This window comes from Equus przewalskii, chromosome 15 (assembly GCF_037783145.1).
Source record: "Equus przewalskii isolate Varuska chromosome 15, EquPr2, whole genome shotgun sequence".
In the NCBI taxonomy this organism is placed as follows: Eukaryota; Metazoa; Chordata; class Mammalia; order Perissodactyla; family Equidae; genus Equus; species Equus przewalskii.
In genome coordinates this window covers 2,865,750-2,879,086 of record NC_091845.1, presented here as the reverse complement: position 1 = coordinate 2,879,086, position 13,337 = coordinate 2,865,750, and positions in this window count along the sequence as shown.

Genomic DNA, 13,337 nt, shown 5'->3' with positions numbered 1-13,337 from the left:
GGTGCACGGGGGCTGCCTCTCGGCCCCGATGCCCATGCACCTCTGGTGTTCTCTGGGCCAGCCGATCCCGTGCGGCCAGGCCTGCAAGGGTCGTGGCCAAGCACCGGGCCTGCCGGGAGTGTCTGGGGAATAGGGATGCCCCCAACTTGTTTTTTCTTTAATCAACTTTACTTTGTATTCATAAATATTATGACAGGTGCTAGTGATACAAATATAAGTAAGACAGTGTCAATTTCTTAGAATCTTACAATATAGCAGGTGAGACCGTGAACATATAAACTACCTTAAAATTTGTGAGTTTCTTTGTCCAGTTTTGTTGAGAAGTAACTGATACGCCTCGCTGTCTAAAGTGTCCAGCGTGCTGGTTGGATTTACATGTTGTGAAGCGATTGCCACAGTAGGCTCAGGTCACACCCATCATCTCATGGCTACGATAGCCCCCAACTCCTTAAGGCCGCTGTGGGCTGACCTCTTGTTTTCCCTTTGCCCTTTCCAGTCCATTTGAGAAACTCATGTTTTCAAACCCCTTCCAGCCCCGCTGAGTGGCGGAGAGGCCCAGGTGAGAATATTTGATGTCAGGGGAAGTCCGGGGAAAACCTCTAAGCATCTGAAAAGCAAGAATTGAAAGTGTGTTCATTCCGTCGTCAGAGAGTTATGGACTTTTCCTGTGGCTCAGGCCCCGGCTGGGCCCTGGGGACCCAGAGATGGGCCGCACTCTGTCCCACCCGGGAACAGGCGCCCGGGCCAGCAGGGAGACACATCCTGTGTCCGTCGGCAGGGTCTCCTAAAGATGCTTTGGACACACAAAGTTCAGAAAACTCTCCCACAGGCCTTGAATGAGCACAGCATGCCACGTGGCACCAGACAGAAGGGCGTTACTAGGGGAGGACACAGTCCATGGAAAGGCAGGGTCGAGAGTGACAGCATGGAGTGGGCGCTCCGGGGCCATAGGAGCGCGGCTTGGCAGGGAGGCCCTGTTTTGGGGCAGTGGGGAGGGGAGAGGCGAGAGGAGCTGGATGAGTGGGCTAGCCTGGTGACCCAGATGCCCTGCCGAGTGGTTGGTCTTGATTCACTTTCGAGAACCAGCCTGGAAGCAGAAGTCCTTATTTAACGCTCCCAGGTGTTCCTACAAGGTAGTGACTGTTGTTTAGTTGTTGTTTTGACAACTGGCTTCCACTCGGGAAGAGAAGCGGACAAGCCGAGCCCTCACCCAAACATGCCTGTAGGGAAATCGCAGGCGCGGCCAGAGGTCCTGAGAGGAGACCCCTGAGGAGACGCTCACCTCGCTGGGCTGACTGACGCGGTTTTGGGGGCGTGTGCGGTGCCCTGGGAGGGGTGGCAGTGCCAGCGAACTCGCTGCTTGTTTGACACGGAACACCGGGTGGAGAAAGTGCTGTTTTCCCTGCGTGAGAAGGTCAGCCCTGGGGGTGCGTTTCTGCCTCTCCTGGCGCTCAGCTGGATGATGCTGAGAAGGGGCGCCGATATTAAACCGCGGGAAATGACAGGTGGCGGCCACTCTCGTTCAGGGGCGAGCTGTTCCTCCTGGGAGCAAATCCAGTCGCGTATTGAAGCACTACTTGGACCTCTCCTTGTGTAATTTGAGACGGACCATTTTACAGATGGTGCAACCGAGGCCCCAAGGGGAAGGTGACGTTCCCGAGGTCACTGCTTGCAGCTGGCACGTGGCAGAGTCAGGCTGCCGCTGAGATCTTTTATGGTGACCAGCACAGGCAACAGAGGAACCAGGCGAAGCTATTTGGAGAACAGTCTTGCGGGGCCGAGTGGGGGTGGGGTGCCTGTTGGGAAAGTCAGAGAACAAAGCTGCAGAGGCCAGGAGGGTCCCTTCCTCTCCACTGACAGTATTAGGGAGGAATTGTGCAGAACTCGGCCATCTGGGGTCACCAGATAAATAGATGAGTCGATTAAAAAGGATGGATTTCTGGACTGTTTGTAGTGCGGCCTAAGTCTCAGGTATCCTTGCGCCCAAGGAGTGGAAGGAGACGTTTTCAGATCGCCCCGGCTGTGTGTGGGCGAACAAGCCGACAGAGTCCCGGGCTGGGGAGGATGCGACACTTTGCAAGAGTGTCGAGGCGGGGGGGGGGCGGGGGAGAAAGCTCAGAGGAGTCGGGGAGTCGGGGCTGCCCGAGGGCCGGGAGCCTCCCTCTCAGAGGCAGCGGGTACGTTTGCAAAGATGCTCTGGGCTGGGAGACAGAAGCCCTGGACCCCGTCCCTTCCCTTCATCCTTCATTGACAGCAGCCGCACCCCTGGACGTTAGCCCCTCACTGCTCTGGGCAGGCTCAATTTAAGTGCTAAAAGCTCTTCCCGGCTTGAGGGGTCAGGATTTAGTCATCGCAGGAGGCACATATTAAATGGGAGAAGGGGCCGTGCGGGACGAGTGGCTAAGTTTGCTCGCTCCTCTTAGGCGGCCCCGGTTTCGCCAGTTTGGATCCTGGGCGCGGACATGGCACCGCTCATCAAGCCATGCTGAGGCGGCGTCCCACATGCCACAACTAGAAGGACCCACAACTAAAAATATACAACTATCTATGGGGGGACTTTGGGGAGAAAAAGGAAAATAAAATCTATCTTTTTTTTTTTTTTTTAAAGGAGAGTCCCCATAAAGCACTGAGCACAAAGCCCCGCCAGGTGGGTTGTTTTGGTTGCTGGTGCTCTGTGGCTGAGGCCACCTGTCCTAGGCTTTCAAGATGAATGTGATCTGGGCCCACTCAAGAACCTGCGTTCTAATCCTAGCTGGTTAATGTGCAAAATGACACCCCTACCTCCGCCAGCCTCAGTTTCCTCCTGTGTCAGGTGAAGAGGGGGACTTCTTAGTGTCAAACGTCACGGCCAGGAAATGCCCCAGAGCCCAGTGGTGGAGGACCCAGGACTCTGGAGCCCTGCCTCTTCCTGGCTGTGCAAGCTTGGTCGAGTCACTCAGCCTCTCTGAGCCTCAGATGGGGTAAGATTCCTCATCTCATAGGGTGGTTGGTGAGAATTGGGTGAAGTACCGCCCCCACGTGCCAGTGCTGACCCAGGCACACACAGGCACTCAACCCAGGGAGCTGCGGTTTCTCTCTGGATCTGGCTGTATGGTTGGAGGATTTTCCATATGTTTAAGGCATTTTGAGTGTGCTTTTTCTCCTGTCAGACTCTCTGAAAATGCTATAAAGTCTCATTACCTTTGGGCTGATTATCAGAGAAAAGTGAGTAGCCATAATCAGTGAAAAGTGATTTAAGGAAGTAAGAAAAATATTTAGCGTGATTTAAAAAGTTACTATTAACTAGAATTATGTCCAGGGCCGGGCACATAATGTTAGGGGCAGTTATTCTTGTTTCCAGGATGTAGGAACAGTTGGAATTAGCACGAGGCTTGCTATGACGGTGGTAAACCAGGGTCCTCCTCATTCGCTGCCACCTGGACGGAGGCTGGCGCCCTGCCCTGAGCACACTGTGATGGATCTGTGACTGCAGGAGGAAGACATGGGCAATGAGCAGCTCACTCCGCTGGGAGACGCGCAGGGGTGGTCAGGGCAGGCTTCCCAGAGGAGGTGCACTTGAGGATGGAGAAGGGCAGGGATGTGCATTCCAGGGTCCAGAATGGCCTGAAACAATGCACCGCGCTGTGAAAGACGAGGCCCTCCCAGGCGATGGTGCACAGAGACGGTGGGTTCTGTGATCGAGGAACCCTCTCTCTGGCTTCAGCTCTGCTAAGGGACGTTCCTAACGGCAGCGTTTTTCTGGAGAACGCAGCGTCCAGGCACCCGGGCTGTGTTGGAAGGGGCCTTGTGACCTCCTCAGCAGATCCTCTGAGGCCCAGAGCTGAGGGCCTGGGCACCTTCTGTCCTCTCAGGCCTCTGCTGCTCCCCACTCCCCAGTGCCTGGAGTCAGCCACGCTTGCCTGTCCACCTGTGTCCCCGTCTGCTCGTGGAGGCTCTGTCCCTTAGACAGCCACTCAGGGCTTCAAGCTTGTGAGGTCTGCACAGCTGCAGTCACCTAGGAAACAGTGTTCAGGGAGTCTGCCTGGGAGAGGCAGCAGGGGACAAATGCCAGAGCCCTGCGGGGCTCCGAGTTCTGACCTGAGTGGTCCCACTGGGGGCCTGCTGGGGACAAGGTCTTCCTCAAAGGTGTCCAGCTCGGAGCAGGCCATGGCTCCCCTTGCTGGGAGCGGCTCGCCCCGGCCACCCACTCCAGACCCCCAGTGGGACCCTCTGTTTGCCCCCTCCTCGGCCCCAATCCTGGTAATGGAGCCGCTCAGCCCCCGAGCCGACTGAGGGCAGGTCGCCGGGTGGACGGGCAGGGCCTTCCCTGGGGGTTGAGGCCTCCCCGGGGTCTGCGGTCTGCATTTCCTGGGCCTGAGAAAGGGCTCCCCGTGTAAGTAAGGAGCTGAGCTGGTCCTGGTCCCGAGCAGCAGGAGCGGGCAGGAGAGGAGCTGGACGTGCAGAGCCCGGAGTGGACACGCCGGAGGCTGAGGCTCTTGCAGCCAGGCCTCAGCTTCCCCACCCGTGACACGGACACACTGGGCCGGCGGGCGGTGCTGAATTTCGTGAGCTAGTCCACATTCCAAAGTCAAATTGGGGTTGAGGAGTGGAGCAGCCCACCCTTGGGCTGGAAAACTTTTTATTTTACTACTGAACCGTGATTTTTAAAAAGTGACATCTGGTCTCACCGTGACGTTGTGAAAGAAAAGACATTTTTACCACCAAAAACAGTAGGAAGCCTGCAGTGTTAGAAGGCCGGGATAACCGTGTTTCAGAAAGGAGCCCTGCCAGCCACCCTGCAGGCCTGGACTGTGTGCCCTGAGCTTTCCCATCGTGCTGCGGGCTGGGAAGGCTTCATCCCAGGTTGGCACGGGCCTGGCGTGGGACGGCCGTGGCCCAGAGGCTCTTTGGAAGGTTCCGAGAGCAAACCACAATGACCGCTGCTGTCTCGCCTTCCTCGTGGTGGACGCTGCTCTGAGACTGGCTCCCGTGTGAATAGATGCTCGCCCTTGTGCACGGATCTTCATCCGCGCCTGGCCCTGTGCCGAGCACTTCACCTGCATCAGTTCCTGTGGTCACCCTCCGCCCTGGGAGGGGATGCCGCTATCAGCCACATTTGACAGCTGTGGAAACTGAGGCACAGCAGGCAGCCCAGGGTCACACAGCAGAGCTGGGATCTGATCCCTGGCAGCCTGATTCCAGAGCTGCCTGGCAAGCCCCCAACCCTTTCAGGCCTCAGTCTCCTTATCTGTAAATTCTGGGCGTTGGGGTCCTGGGCTGATCTGTCATTCAGTGATGGCCAGGCAAGGGGTCTCAGGCGCCCAGGGACCTCCAGCCAGGACCTCTGGGGTTTCAAGGCTGCCAGGAGTAGCTGCAGCCATCCTGGGGGACATCAGCGAGGCCACCTTCCTCTCCCGAAGGTTTTCTTCCCAGCTGCCCGGGGGCTCCAGCTGTGACCAGCAAGAAGGAGGGAGACCACTTGGCCACTCTGCTCCAAGTAGCTGGTCCGCAGTTCCCGCCGTGGTCGTCGCAGCCGCTCTGCAGCCCCATTTCCCAGCGGTGTTCGCAGCAAAGCCTTTGTCTGCTCTCCACTCCAGACCCCAGCCCCTGGAACTTCTGCCTCCCTGGCTTGGCAGGCGCCAGAGCCCAAGGAACAGTCCAACTGGCACCCACACCTTGTATGGGGAGCTGCAGGCCCTGTTCTGGCTGCCTCCCCCTCCACCTGCGTTCTGCTTCCCGAGATGCTCTCCTGACCGCACCCCAAGACTAGGTGGGGGAGGTGACAGGAGGTTTCCACATCCATGCTCAGATCCCCAGGCCCATGGCACTCACATCATCCCTCAGTCAGCGAGTGTGCTGGGGGGTCTCCAGGGCCCTCCAGTCCCACCCACTGCAGAAGAGGAGAGGCCATTGGAGTGGAAGGGCAGGGGCAGCCGGGAGGAGGCAGGGGTGTGGGGTGATGCCCGCGTCTCAGAGCTGGGTGCCCTGCATTTGAACCCTGGTCCTGGCTCTGAGATGATCTGTAGGGCGCCCAGCGGCCTGGCACACAGGAGATGCCCAGCGGGGCCTTTGCTGTGAGTCGAGGCCATCACTCGTCTTGGGGAGAATGTGCGTCCTTTTGGTCATCATCCTGGCGCACACCTTGTCAGGGTGCTGTTCTAAGCAGTCTGTACATATCAGCTCATCTCATCTGTCAGCAACCCTAAAAGGTGGGTACTGTTACTCTCCCCATTCTGTATTTAAGGAAACTGAGGCACAGAGAGGCTTAGTTATGGCCTGCCTCTTCTGCTGGGGAGGTTGTCTTTGCAGAGAGAGAGAGGGCTGTGTGTGTGTGTGTCTACCTGTGTGCACTTGTGTGTGTGTGTCTACCTGTGTGCACCTGTGTGTGTATGTCTACCTGTGTGTGTATGTCTACCTGTGTGTACTTGTGTCTGTGTGTGTCTACCTGTGTGCACTTGTGTGTGTGTGTCACCTGTGTGTACTTGTGTGTGTGTGTCTACCTGTGTGCACCTGTGTGTGTACGTCTACCTGTGTGTGTATGTCTACCTGTGTGTACTTGTGTCTGTGTGTGTCTACCTGTGTGCACTTGTGTGTGTGTGTCTACCTGTGTGCACTTGTGTGTGTGTGTCAACCTGTGTGCGCTTGTGTGTGTGTGTGTCTACCTGTGTGCACTTGTGTGTGTGTGTCTGTGTGCACGTGTGTGTGTCTGTCTACCTGTGTGCACGTGTGTGTGTGTGTGCATTTGTGTGGGGAGGGACAGTTAGGACACTGCCCCTCCCAGCTCTTGGGGGTCTCCTGGTCAGCTGGTCCAGGCCGCAGCCTGGAGAGGGGCAGGCCTTTCACTGGTCAGGCAGTGGTCCCTGGCAGGGCTGGGGCCTCACCGTGGCCCCTGGGACCTTTCTTGCTGTTGTCCCTTGTGCTTCGGGAGCTGGCATTTTAGGGGCAGGTGTTTCTCCTTTTGGGAAGGCCCCCGTTGCCTCCACTTTTGGGAAAAGGCGACCCCCTGTGCTGGGGTGGCAGCCAGGGGTCCCCGAGTCCCAGGCGATATGCCCTTTGCCTCGTCCCTGTCTTTGGAGACACTGAGGCCTGTGCAGTGGACTCTGCCCCTTGCCAGGCTTCAGAGCCAGGTCCAGCGTCCTTTGTGCCCTCCTGGGTTGGGGTCTCTGACGCTTGTCGCCCCAGGAACAGACACACCCAACCCTAGTCCCTGCCCTAGAAGCCGCAGGTCGTCCACCTGTCGGCCCTAGCCTGTTTCTCTACTCCTTTGTACTTTAGCAAGCAGATGAACGGAGTGTCGACCTTGTCCTGCTTTCAAATCCCCGCTCTGTCACGCCATCACTGGGTAGCCTTAGGCCAGGTCATGTCTTCTCGCTGAGCCTCAGTTTCCTAATCTGTAAAATGGGGGCAAAAGCGCCCCTCCCCCAGGGGTGCTGTAAGGAGCAGTGGCAACCGGGAATAGGAAAACCTCTGGCGAAGTATCAAGTCTGGGCAGATGGTCCGTGGGGTGGGCGCTGGACTGACTGCGCTGGCAGAAATCAAACCCTGGCCCAGCCCCTGGAGGCTCACAGTCTGGCAAGGGAGACCCACGCGTGCTCACATGCATTATCGTCAGCCAGTAATAGTCTTTTTCATTGGTTGATTTTGTTTTACACTTTACCAAGTGTCTCCAGGTCATCAGCACCACTGTTTCCACCCTTCCTTGCTTCTGAGATCCGCCTGGGGTGCTGGCTTCAGAGCCTTGAAGATTCAGAGTCGGGGGTCTGTGGTGGGCCCAGGCGTCTGCATGTCCAGCTGGAGTCCCAGGCGATGCTGATGCTTAGGCAGCTGTGAGGGTCTTGGTCGTTCACCAGCTCTGCCCAAGAGCCCAGAGATTCCGCCAGGGCCAGTTTTTTTTGTTTTGTTTTGTTTTGAGGAAGATTAGCCCTGAGCTAACTACTGCCAGTCCTCCTCTTTTTGCTGAGGAACCCTGGCTCTGAGCTAACACCCGTGCCCATCTTCCTCTACTTTATACGTGGGACGCCTACCACAGCATGGCTGCCAAGCGGTGCCATGTCTGCACCCGGGATCCGAACCAGTGAACCCTGGGCCGCCGAGAAGCGGAACGTGTGAACTTAACCGCTGCGCCACCGGGTCGGCCCCGCCAGGGCCAGTTTTACAGATACGGGGCCCGCTTTCTAGATGAAGAAACTGGGGTTACCCAAGGAGAACTTTGAACTGTGTCCAGAGTGGCACAGTTCTAAGCGAGAGCCCAGTGCCTGGTGAACAGGGGGTGACGCAGGCCAGAGGAGACAAGGGGAAAGAGTGGGGTGGTCAGGAAGGGCTTCCTGGAGGAGGCGACACTTGGGCCAGGTCTTCAAGGTGGGTGGGGTCCACCTAAACATAAGAGAACACACAAACAAAGTGCAGGGTTGAATAGCATGCTGGGGAGCAAGGAGGTCCCAGGACTCAAGCAGGACAAGAGGAGAAATAAAGTGGCAGAGATTGGGGACAGGGACAGACAAGTGTAATGAGCCTTGGATTCCGAGTGTGGGGATATTTAGAGATTGTGAAAGCAGCTGGGAGCCACTGATGGTTCTTGAGCTGAGGGCAACATGTCAGGGAGTGGCTAGAAACAATCTTGGCTAAGCTGGTGGGAGCAGAGTTCAAGGCACGCCTCTGTGGAACTTCTAGCGGTTGGGGTGGCCTTGTTTTGAGTTGCTGCCATCCCAACCGCTGCTGCCCACAGTGAGGAGGCAGTGCCGCATCCCCAGCCCTGTGCTCTTGGCAGACGCGGTCGAGGTGCACGGTGGAGGGGGAGGGAGGACGTCTGGGTTGCCCCGGGGGTGGTCTGCACGCGGAGGAAGACCACGGCTGAGAAACGTCAGTCCTCCCGTGGCCGCCGCCCCTGGAGTGGATTTCAGGACTGAGCTCTTCTAGCTGAGCGGTAGCTGCTCTTAGGCACCATCTTGTGGCCCTGGAAGTGGCCGCTGCTGCCGCCTTAACACCTGCCCACCTGACGGGGTTAGACAGGAGTCCGGTCCACCCAGTTCTGGGGCGGGAGCTTTACTTTCAGCCTCTGCATCACTGTATTCCACTAGCTTGGGGGGGTTGGGAGTGTCCCTGCCCTCCATCACCTCCTTCCGGCCTCAGTTTCCCCTCTGTGAAATGAGTTCCATCCAGCTCTGGTGGTCCATCTGTGAAAGAGGCTGGTATCTCTTGTCGTTGCTCTGCTGTGGGTCTCGGGCCTCAGTTTCCTCACCTGGAAAATGGGCTTGCATTTGCATGTGCCAAAACCTCTAAGGCCCTATTTTGAGCCTTTGGTTTTGGCACAAGATCCAGAAAGATTCCCCTTGGCAAATCTTTAGGGGATCAGGGGAGAATTCACTTCAAAGTCATTTTTGGTAGATGCTCAGGGAACACGTTGTTTCATGAAAATTGATTTCCTAAAGATTTGGGGCTCGTCTCAAAAAAAGGCAAAGCCGTAAAGGGTTTTGACCATTTGGGGGGAACTGCTCAGAGGCCAGGAACGCATCCCCTCTCTCCATCAGAGGGTGTGTAGGGCCCATCCTGCCTCTGTTGACAGTCCTGCCTATGTCCTAAATGTCTGCCATTGTTCTTTGCTCTGTCCCCCAAATCGAGGAGCCCTCGCAGCTACAAGGTGGAAGGTATTTCCTCCTACACTGGGTGTCCCCAGAGCCCTGGGCACTGAGTGTTCCATCCGAGCAGTGTTCACCATGCTCAGCCTTGTCCTGGGTGTCAGGAAGCAGGCCTGGGCGACAGAGGAGGAAGCAGACAATTGTAGCAGGGGCTGGTGAGTAGGGGCAGAGGTGGGGTGGCCTGAGGAGCCAAGGGAAGGCACTGGGGGGTCCTTGGGGCCATCGTCCTGGGGAATCACCCATGGGCTGCTCGGGGAAAGTGTGCCAGGCTCAGGGAACGGCATGAGCCCGTGTGTGGGGGCGTGAGGCAGCCCGGGATGAGTGGTTCCGTAGCCCCTGGGGATCTCAGGTGGGCTCCGGATGATGGAAGATGCCTGAAACTTGACTTCCAGGTAAGTGGAGCGGAAGTCCAGGCAACAAGCCCCTTTGCTCTGGGACACGGAACGCGGGCAGCAGGTGTCGCTAGTCAGTCACACCTCTGTCCTGCTAAATCCCAGGCTATTCACTCTGCAGGCGCCAGACTCTCCTCGAGGTGAATTTCTGAGTGAGGGTGAGGCAATTTTGGATCGAGGAAGGAAGAAGGTCCTTCCTTGTTGAGGAGAAACGTGTTTAAAAGAGAAGCAATGAGAGCAGGGAGCTGTTTACAAGCATTCAATGGCCTGGGAGTTCTCATGGCTGGAGATGGGACATGCGCCCGTCTTACAGACGGTAACACTGAGGCTGAGAGAGGCGACTTGCTCAGGGCCGTACAGCAAGGAGTGCCCTGGCTGGTTTCCATGGAGCTGTGACTTCCGGCAGAGCTCCGGTCAGTGGCAGAGTTGGGGGTGGCTGGGCTCTGAGCATGGGCCCAGGCGTGCCCTCGATGCCTTGGGTGGCCTGTCTCTCTCCAGTATCTGTAGAGTGGAGGAGGGGCTGCCTCTGCTTTTCACAGCCAGCGAGAGGAGGGTAGCTGTAGGTTCTCAGGCTTAAAAGGGGAAGTTTGAGGAAATGGAAAGCGAGCCTTTCTTTTTTCTTGTGTCTCTTTTTTTGTGGCCTCCAGAAATAATCTTGGGCTCTGCAGAGCCTGCCTCAGGATCAAGGTTGACCCCTCCCCACCCCTACTTCCGGCAAAACCGGCCGGGGGTGGTGGGGACACTGATGGGGAGAAGAGTGACAGGCCTGTGGCTGGTGAGTCAGGGCCGGGAGGCCGTTGCCTGCTGACTTACCCGCTGTGCGTGAAAACGGGTGCCCGAGCGCCCTGTAGGCGTCATGGCAGCCTCCGCCAGCTCCTGCATCCACCTCCTCGGCTGAGCTCTGGTCACGGCAGCAGATGCTGCAAATCCACCAAGTGACGTTGGGGTCCGAGTCCCCTCAGACAGACTCCGTGAGGCTTGACCATTCCTGGACCCTCGCCTTCCTGCAGGAGTCCAGGGCCAGCCAGGCTGCGGGCCTGGCCAGGATCGGGTCACAGGCCCTATTCCTTGAAGCCTGTCTTGTTCGGACACGTGACTCCTGTCCTGAACCTGCAGAAGCACTTTTGTGTTACTTTAACAGAGCAAGCCCCTCTGCCCTGTCATGACATTAGTACCTCGAGGGCAGGAAGGGGACGCCATCCCCCTGCAGTGGGCTGGGGCCAGCGTGCAGTAGGGCCACAGCTGGCAGGGGACAGCCGGGGCTTGGGGTTCCTCCTCCCAACCAGCCCCAAGTGTGGAAGTGCCTGTTCAGCTCCGAGAGGTGACTTGCGCGGATCAGACAGCATCGAAGCCGCCCCGTTCTCTCCAGACCCACGGGGAGGGGAGGGTCTACGCCCCACGCACTAGAGCGTTTTCTTCTCTGTGTCACTGGTGGTGTGGCCCTTGGCCAAGGGTGTTATGGCCCATCCTTGGCTGGTTCCTCTTTGCAAAAAACAGCAGCCGCCTTCAGCCCATCCCACAGCAACTCGGGTCACGGGGAGGCTGGGGGGCTCCAGGGTGTCGGGGGTAAGTGCTTGAGCTCTGCGGGCCCCTGCTAGAAAGTCCCCACTAGCAACTGCTTACAGGGCAGAGCCCAGCGTGGGCCCTCAGATCCCCTCGCAGAGTGGGGGCGGGGCGGCTGGGCAGGGACAAGCCCGGGCTTTTAGCCAAACAGGTTGAGTCCTCGCTGGGGCCGCACAAAACTCTCCAGGGGCTCCCGCCTACCCTTGGGATAAATCCAGGTCCTAAGGCTGGCCTGCAGGCTCTGCCTCCGCTGCAGGTCACCCCAGCCTTGTGCCCCCTTGCTCTGTCCCACACTGGCCTTCTCTCTCTTCCTTTACCATGCCCAGGGTGGCCCTGTTCGTATACACTGTTCCCTGCTCTGACATCATTCCCCAGGTGTTTGCCGTGCAGATCTCAGCTTCAATGTGATTGACAGCACAGATCCTGGAGCCTATCCGCTGGGTTGGAAAGTATCCCAGCTGTGTGACTTTGGGCATATGGCTTCACCTCTCTGGGCCTCATTCCTTCATCCAGGCTGCTGAGGGGAATAAATGCGTTGGTATCTGGATGGGCTTGCACAGGGCCTCCCCGGAGCCAGTCCTCAGTGAGCGTCTGCCATTCTGAACGTCACCTCCTCAGAGAGGCCTTGTGGACTCCCCGTGCCCTCGTCCCCTCTTCCTCGTCCTGCTGGGTCGTCTTCTGCATGCTAGCCCGGGTCGTAAACATGTATTCTTGTGTGTGTTTAGTGTCCACCTCCCCTTCCGGAGGGTCAGCTCCTCGGGGCTCACCTCCGTGCCCTCTTCCTGGAGCAGCGCCTGCCCCTCGGGCATGCTCTCGGTCAGTGTTGCCCACCAGTCACTGCTTGCCAAAGCCGCCCTTGCTGGTTCTACCCCTGGACATCGAGATGCAAAGGGGAAGTACTTGGCCTGTGTGACCCGACAGAACCAGAACTAGACCCAGCGTCCTGACCCCCCGCCGCGGCCCTTCCCGGCTCAGTGGCCTGCTCCGCCGGTGCCTGGGCACCTCTGTTTTGGGCACGGCATGTGCCCAGCTCACTGTCACCTCCAGGGCAGCCCCTGGACATCCTGCCCCTGCAGCCCCGCCTGTCCCCAGGCCCAGCCCTGCCGCACAGGAGCCTGCTCGGCCTCCCCCGCCCCCACCCCCGGGATCTGCACATCCTCGTTTTTGTTCCGTCTCTGCTGTCCGCCTGTGGTTCTCCGGGCTTTGGGTCAGGGCCTGCCCCCTCCAGGGAGATGAGGAAATATCTGGACTCAGTCTCTAGACCTTTTACCTGCAGACGACTTTGTGAGGGGGAGGACAGGGTGGCTGTCCATTGGGCCCACATCCTCCCCTCGCAGGACTGTTCCCGAGGCCAGTTCTTTGCAAAACCTGTTCACCTTCAGCCACTTTTTCCTTTCCAAACCACAGACCAAGAAATTCGCACTGCTCTGGTAGGTCCCTGCCCAGAGGTCACCTTGGTGGCCAGGGTGCCAGGGTGGCACCAGCGGCATGGAGTCAGGATCTAGGTGTGAATCCTGACCCACTGCTCCTGGCTGTGTGACCTGGCCCAGACCTTCCCCTGCTCTGAGCCTCCACCTCCTGACCTGCGAAGGAGGAGGCTGCGTGAGGCTTGGGGAGAAGGCAACACTTCTGTAGGTTGAAGGCTGAGCATGAGTCACGCAAGGTGCTGTCAGCGGGGGTGGGGGGTCTCGGAGGGTAGACCTGAGCTTTCATGGGGTGGCATGTTGCCGTCAGAGCAGGGGAGGGGAGGACCTTGCCCACAGACACT